Below are 6,098 nucleotides of genomic sequence, written 5' to 3'. Positions count from 1 at the left end.
CACACAATTTGCAGGACTAAGTTTCACATCTTTAAACCTGCGTTTAAGTAGAGTTTCAGATATCACTGACACGGCTGCACCAGTGTCTAGCTCCATTTTCACCCTTGTACCATTTACACTGACATACACATAGTAGGGTTTCACAATGTCACCTTTACCCGTGTCCACTGCAAAAAGTTCGGCCCCTCCACTGTCCAATGTCTGACCAGTGTCAATGTTCTGTACCGCATCCACCATGCACCTTGTCGGCACACAGCAGTCGTCTCTGGCACTGCAGAGCTGAGGCTGGATAGGATCTCCATCTGCCCGAAGACTGTGAGCGTTGCTCTGGTCCACGTGCTGGGGAGCGTTGCAACCAAGTCTTCCCTGCTGCTTGATAGCGCTGGAATTTGTACATGTCTCGTGCTGGAGAGCGTGGCAACATTCCAAATGCCTAGTCCCTCTCGATGCCTTGCCATGGCTTCCTTCTTTAGGGGAACGGCATGCTTTTGCGATGTGCCCCTTTTTCTTGCACTGGTGACGCTCTGCGTCCTTGAACCTGCATTCATCCGGTCTGTGGCCTTTTCCATTGCAGCGATAGCAGGGCTTTCCATTAGCTGTAGACTTTACCGTAGCCTCTCTAGGCTTTAGGTTAGCCTTCTTTTCTACCACATTAGCTTTATAGCCTTTCTGTGCAAACTGTTGCGCACTGTTGCCTTTTGTTACCTCAAAAGAAAGCGCCATTTCAACTGCGAGCTGTAACGTTAAGTCTTTTGTGTGAGCCGCGTTGAGTAACCGATCTCTTAGCTCACTGCTCTTAACTCCACAGACCAACCTATCACGCAGTGCTTCATCTAAAAATGCTCCAAACTTGCATGTGGCTGCTAACTTTCTCAAACTTGCAATGTACTCACTTACTGTTTCGTTTTCCTTTTGGTTTCTTCCGTGAAACTTGCATCTCTCGGCAATGAAGTTGGTTTTCGGGATGTAGTGCTTTTCTAGCATTCCCACCAGTACTTCATATGTTTTACCCCATGGCTCATCTGGTGCACGCAAATCCATCAGCAAGCTATGTGCCCTTTTTCCTACCACCGTAAGAAATACCGCTTTGGTTTTCTCCTCTCGAGTGTCCAATCCATTTGCTGCGAAGTACTGCTCTAACCGCTGGCGATAACTATCAAAACTTTCCTCACTTTCCTCGAAGTGGAAATCTTCTGGCTTACCGAATGCCATCTTCTGTTCGACGGTCCTTTCACTCACCGAACGTCTCCCTGGTTGTTCGTCGTTGACTTCTGCCTCGCTGGAGCTGCTTGACGAGCCAACTCTGTGACTTCCAACTTAAACATCCCATCCTCGTCGCCAAACTGTGGTGTATGAAACACTAATGCTGTTCTAAACTGTTTAAGTAGATAACTGGAAAGTGCACACGGCAGACTTATGACAGTAACGTAGTATGTTTATTCTTACCCTGTAACAACCGAGCTATCCCGAGTAGAGCGGAGTACCAAGAGAGCGCCCTGGTGGCGAGTCTGCCTTATATACTCTTCAGGAACAACCAATAGCTGACCTCCACCTCATTCAGCACCAATCACATTTGAATGTGCACATTCAAAACCAACCAACCCACACTGGTTAATATTCTGCATTGGGAACACCACAGTGTGTTTGGTAGATTATGTCTTTGTCGTAACAATGCTTCTTGGCAATAAATCTTATATCAGGCAGCTGATTGGCAGCACGTGGGGTACCAGAAGCTCAAAACAAGAGTCAATAGCAACAGCAAAGTAAGCTGTTTGGCCTTGGCAGAGAAGATATGGCAAATTTTTCATGGGCGCAACCCCCATACTCTGCTCTGCTGCTCGTCCCACAAATGCATGTTCCTTACAAATGTGGCCCCATTTAAAAGGCAAATAAACAGGCTTCCCAACAGTATAAGATTTATTGCCAAGAAGCATTGTTACAACAAAGAGATAATCTACCAAACACACATTTCCTTACTTTTTGTGCTAAGTATAGCTTTACCCCTCACAAAAGCGACTTCCTCTTAAGTCCTAATGTGAAAGTTGATAATTGGTCTTTTTTAATTGACTGTCTTGGTGTATATTATGCTTGTTTTTTGTTTTGTTTTGCTGCATCGTTATAGCAAATGCTATAACAACAGAAAAAAAAATTGTCGCCATAAAATTAAAAAAATAAACAGAAAAAAAGTATTGGCGCCATAAAATTAAATAACATGAGGAACGTTACACGATTTTTAGCACATCATTCTCGCACAGTGGCCAAGCTAAGAACCGTTGTAACGCTCCTTGCAAGTGTGTGTGGCTGGCCGCTACATATATAGCCGACAATTACCAAAAGAATCCCCATAAGAGTGTCGCCTTTATGAAGTCTTTACAAAATATAACACTATCAACACAACGCGCTGCAAATGGGCTTTGGATTGGATTTGAAATATTTGTCATGATTTTAAACGTATTTGTTATCAAACTTTTTTCCGCGAGAGAAGCCGTGAAGAATTCTGGGAGTTATTGCGTCAGCCAGTCAGGCTTGGTGCGGAGTGTAGCTGGCTGCAGACAAGATGGCGGACCTCCGCAAAAGTCGCCTCCGCAGTTGACAGGAACATCGCGTGACCTCCGCGGTTGACAGGCGCATGCGCAAGAGACACTTGACGGGAGCATGCGCAGAAGGCACAACAATAGCGACACGTTAGCTAGATGACGTTAGCCAACAATGTTAGCAATTGCGTTACGTTAGCTAGATGGCTAACAACACTAGCGAATGCCAGCTAACGTTCGCTATGGCAGGTTAGCATGTGGGCTATTTTTCTAACGACTCGACCCTCATTAATCAGTTGTTATCGGATACAGAAAGTCACTGCCTGAGTGTGTAACGATTATGGTAAGATTTACAGAAGCAAAATAAACTAGACTCAATGGCAAACAGATGCTCCTGTGAGCAAACACACTGAGCACAATACACAGGCTCTGATAACATGGTGCCTTATCCAACCACAGGTTAAACACACCCATAGATCCTGCCATTATCTACTGCTGGGACAAATGAGACTGAAGGGGCTATCTACCCAAACTTACAAACACACACAAACTCACTTTGTAGTACAGGGCCCAGGGGAAATAGTAGTTAAGTCAACATAGGCTTTTAGTATTCAATGTCTACACGTAAAATATCTTCAAAACCCATCAAGCCGATCCCTAATGTGATGTGTACTCCATTGAGAAATTTGGCATTTCCTCTCATAGTCAAATCATATGACAATGAGACTATTTGTTTCAGCCATAATAACAGTGGGCTATCCCACTCTATTAAGGGTTAATATGCATGTACAAACAGAACGAATTGGGTTAAATATAACAATAATCTTTATTAATGTGACATTGTGCGCAACATTTGACAACTTCACATGGCATCTGTGACCAGGGGCTTGGTGGGGGTCCCCGGGGTGGAGGGCCCCCCAGGCAGACGCACATTTCTAACCATTACATTCATGTTGTCTATCCATGTAAATAAACCAGTACACATATTTGTACATGTTGTTATCAAAGCACCGCAGTATTGTGTAAAGAGACTAAACTTAACCAAGGCTGCTGTGTGAAAGAGCACGTTCACGTATGCTTAATGAACAGGCTTGTTAAACTAGTTAATGTCAAAGAATAAAATGAACACACTAAACAATACATTTACACATGTAAGTCACCCCTGCCTTTATGCTCGGCCTCGATCCACTGCCTCTTCTGCATCTTGATAATATGGTTCAATATAACAATAATCTTCATTAATGTGACATTGTGCGCAACATTTGACATCTTCACATGGTAAACATCTGTGACCAGGGGCTTGGTGGGGGTCCCCGGGGTGGAGGGCCCCAAAGGCAGACACACATTTCTTTTTTTTTTTTTTTTTTAAGTAATTTATTTTATTATTTTTCAGTGTTATCATCGGGTTCAGCATTTTACAGAATGTGGTTGAGGTTTTACATAATAATAATAATAATAATAATAAACAAAAACATCAAAACAAAAACAAAATAAATAAAATTAAAATAAAATAAAAATATTAATGCTCGGCCTCGATCTACTGCCTCTTCTGTATCTTGATAATATCAAATTCTTGCACTTCACTAAAGAATACATTGGGAAAAGAAAAGAGAGAGAAAAGGAGAGATAAGAAATACAATCGATCAGACATGAGAACTCATGGTGTATCATGAATATTAACACAGCTAGGGGATGTTAGGCGCAAAGTGGTAGACTGATTTCACACATTTGTACCTTTCATCATACAATGGTCCCGCGTTAAATCTTCTCTTTGCCTCAGCTAGAGAGAGGTTGTCCACTGCCACAAGAGCGTGGACAATGGCCTGGTAGAGATAGATAACCTCCAGTTAAAAGGGGTCCCATATTTACAACACAATACAAATTAGTGGTGGGGCGAGCATAACCCATTCACTAAATTGAGGAATGCCCTTTTAACAGTTATAATACAGGCTTTGATGACTGGATAAACAGACAATTGTTGAAATCAATGTAACTAAGACTAGATGGTTGAGTTAAACCTCACCTCAGGCATCAGCACATCCAACACGAAGCTGACTCTCTGCAACTCTGTCGTTGGCACATAAGGTGCACATTTTGTGGCTCCTTTGGAGGACCAACTTGATGTGCTTAAAAACTTCAGCAATTTGGTCGTCGTCTTCTTCCAGGTAGGTGAAGACCCTGTCTGGTTTCGCAGGCCTGAAATTCACCAGCCACTTGGAGCTGCCTTCACCTGTGATTACAAAGACCATGTCAAATAAATGCACTGCAGAAGATCAGGCTTTGATCATCTTTTTTGCTATTAGAAATGTTTTTATGTATAAGCATTATTATTACTGGTGTCATACCAGTAGCCGTTTGTCCGACCCCTTCAGCTTCGTGATGAAGTCCACCAATCTTTCATTGGCAGACCTGCGGGCTTCTCTTGCACGTTTTGCCATCTTTGCTGTATGCTTTTAAGATCTGTATTTATTTATCAAACCTTTTTTTTGCAAGAACGTTGTTCTAACACATTTGAAAGAAACAAATGCAAATTTAATTTGCACAAAAAGTGCTGACATTGTATTTCCATAGCATATTGCACTATAACTAGTTGCACAGCAGTTTCTGTCCTGTATTGTATTGATCTCATATCATATTGCAAAACCGTTTTCGCCTTCAACTAGACAGGTCCTTTTGACTCCTTTCAAAACTTAAATCTAGCCTTAACCTTTTCCAAACATGTCATCACTTAAAAAAAAAAAATCCTCACTCCCCAAAAAATTATCTGAATTATCACTTCTGAAAAACTGCACCAACTTTCTGGAAGTGTCTTCACTTTTGAAAAATTTCCTTAAGATTCAAGTGTCCTGACTTTCCAAAAGTGTTTGTTTCTGTCTCAAAATATCCTCATTTTTGTAAAACAGTCTTCACCTTAAAACTTAAATCTAGCCTTAAACTAAAAACCATGTCTTCACCCTCAAACAGGTATTTGGATGAAGTGAGGATCACAAAAACCGTCCTCCAAAAAACGTTACTTTTCCAAATGTGTCACCACTTTCAAAAAAATATTTTTCAGTCTTTTTAACTCCTTTCAAAACCTAAGTGTAACCATAACCTTTTCAAACATGGCACCACTTTATAAAAGATATCCTCACTCCCAAAAAATGATCTGCATTCTGTTAAAGTTTCCTCAGTTTTGCAAAACAGTCCTAATTTTTGTAGTTTTCAAACATTTTCTCTAAAAATGTCTTCACATCTTCAACATATCCACACTTTCCAAAAACCCTCCTTCCACTCCAGCGTGTTCACATCCTCCGTTACGGTCCTCACAGATATAGAAACACGCACAAACATAAATCTACATGTAATATATTCACGCCTCTATCAGTTCCCGTTGCTCCCTTGATAAAAAAATCTTTGTGTATATATATACACACACATGGAGGCTAAACTGCTAAAATAATTGGTATGCATCCATAGAGAGACTGATACTGGTGTTTGTGTGTGAGTGAGTGAGTGAGAGAGCGATAGATAGAGAGAGAGAGAGAGATTGGAAGAGGGGGGCGGGAGGGCAAATACATGAAC

At 41.5% G+C, this 6,098-nt stretch overlaps 1 long non-coding RNA gene across 1 annotated transcript; it reads right to left on the bottom strand.

Moving 5' to 3' along the window:
* Positions 1-3,986: 3,986 nt before the first annotated feature.
* On the bottom strand, positions 3,987-5,353 carry LOC130125548 (uncharacterized). Its single transcript, XR_008811452.1, has 3 exons — positions 4,558-5,353; positions 4,269-4,357; positions 3,987-4,117 (listed from the first exon to the last, which is right to left on the bottom strand). It is a non-coding gene; the product is annotated as an uncharacterized LOC130125548 (long non-coding RNA).
* Between the last annotated feature and the right edge of the window lie 745 nt (positions 5,354-6,098).

Source organism: Lampris incognitus, chromosome 15 (assembly GCF_029633865.1).
Source record: "Lampris incognitus isolate fLamInc1 chromosome 15, fLamInc1.hap2, whole genome shotgun sequence".
NCBI classification, from domain to species: Eukaryota; Metazoa; Chordata; class Actinopteri; order Lampriformes; family Lampridae; genus Lampris; species Lampris incognitus.
Note: the sequence above shows the minus strand (reverse complement) of the source record. Positions and strands in the feature narration are given on the sequence as shown.